The 1,827-nt window shown below is 53.6% G+C and overlaps 1 non-coding gene across 1 annotated transcript; it reads left to right on the top strand.

Moving 5' to 3' along the window:
- Positions 1–1,215: 1,215 nt before the first annotated feature.
- trnas-gcu (transfer RNA serine (anticodon GCU)) lies at positions 1,216–1,297 on the top strand. Its single transcript has one exon. It is a non-coding gene; the product is annotated as a tRNA-Ser (tRNA).
- Positions 1,298–1,827: the final 530 nt, after the last annotated feature.

The raw sequence follows: 1,827 nt of genomic DNA, 5'->3' as shown, positions 1-1,827 counted from the left end.
CTCTCCAGCACACCCTCCAAAGACTCCAAAAAGGGTGGGTACTCTGAACTGCTGTTTGGTGCATAAGCACAAACAACAGTCAGCACCCGTCCCCCCACCTTGAGGCGGAGGGAGGCTACCCTCTCGTCTACCGAGGTAAACCCCAGTGTACAGGCGCCAAGCCGGGGGGCAATAAGTATGCCCACACCTGCTCGGCGTCTCTCACCTTGGGCAACTCCAGAGTGGAAGAGTGTCCAACCCCTCTCAAGAGGACTGGTACCAGAGCCTAAGCTGTGTGTGGAGGTGAGCCCGACTATATCTAGTCAGAATTTCCCTGCCTCGCACACCAGCTCAGGCTCCTTCCCTGCCAGAGAGGTGACATTCCATGTCCCAAGAGCTAGTTTCTGTAGCCGGGGATAAGAGCGCCAAGGTCCCTGCCTCTTGCCGCTGCCCGACTTGCATTGCACCGAACCCCTTTGGCCCCTCCCACAGGTGGTGAGCCCATGTGAGGGGGAACCCACGTTGCCTCGTCGGGCTGAGCCCCATGGGTGCAGGCCCGGCCACCAGGCGCTCGCCAATGAGCCCCACCTCCAGGCCTGGCTCCCGAGGGGGGCCCCGCAGACCCGCGTCCGGGCAAGGGAAATCGTGGTCCATGTATTGTGGTCATCATTGGCGTTCTTGTGAGCCATGCTTTGTCTGGACCCTCACCTAGGACCTGTTTGCCAAGGGTGACCCTACCAGGGGCATAAAAGCCCCCGACAACTTAGCTCCTAGGATCATTGGGACACGCAAACCCCTCCACCATGATAAGGTGACAGCTCAATTAAATCAGTATCTAAATATTAAAAGAATCAACGTCTAAGCGCAGTCCTGCTCTACCAAACCGAATATGACAGAAATGTTGCATTTCTTGACTTCCAAAAAACTTAAACTTCCGCATCGTCATTATGCTCAGCCACTATCTGGACTGGGAGCTACTTTTCAGTCCATGTGTTCAATCAAACCCGTCCCTCAGGGGATGTGGAGGGTTCTCTTGAAACATGCAAGGTTTTGAGAAATTAGAATCAGTCTTTAAATTGAAAGGGAACCAAAGTCTAAACACAGTCCTGGTCCAAGTAAACAGAGTTTAACCCAATACTACCTTTCTACACTGACAAAAATATCCAACTTCATCTTGGTTACTAAGCCTTCTGAATTTAGAGACACTTTTCAGTCCTTTGGAAAACCACAAGAACTGATGAGGTGGCCGAGTGGTTAAGGCGATGGACTGCTAATCCATTGTGTTCTACACCCATGGGTTCGAATCCCATCCTCATCGAATCGCTGCATTTTCTTAGTTGGTTATATTGTGGGAAGCTTGTTTCACCCTGTTGTTTAGGATATGTTGAGGTTTCTCTGGTATTTTTAATTGTCTAAAGCCAATTAAATCATCCACCCATCCATCCAATATCCTCGGGTCGCGGAGGCAGCAGCTTCAGCAGGGAAGCCCAGACTTCCCGCTCCCCAGCCACATCTTTCAGCTCTGCCGGAGGGATGCCGAGGCGTTCCCAGGCCAGCTGGGAGACGTAGTCTCTCCAGCGTGTCCTGGGTCGTCCTCTGGGCCTCCTGCCGGTGGGACATGCCCGGAACACCTCCCCAGGGAGGCGTCCACGAGGCATCCTAAAGAGATGCCCGAGCCACCTCATCTGGCTCCTCTCTACGTGGAGGAACAGCGGCTCGACACTGAGTCCCTCCCGGATGTTCGAACTTCTCACCCTATCTCTAAGGGAGAGCCCAGACACCCTGCGGAGGAAACTCATTTCGGCCGCTTGTACCCGAGATCTTGTTCTTTCGGTCGCGACCCACAGC

Source organism: Idiotropiscis lumnitzeri, chromosome 9 (genome assembly GCF_059441095.1).
Source record: "Idiotropiscis lumnitzeri isolate Australia: NSW breed Sydney's pygmy pipehorse chromosome 9, RoL_Ilum_1.0, whole genome shotgun sequence".
NCBI lineage: Eukaryota > Metazoa > Chordata > Actinopteri > Syngnathiformes > Syngnathidae > Idiotropiscis > Idiotropiscis lumnitzeri.
This window is presented reverse-complemented; position numbering and strand designations above follow the sequence as displayed.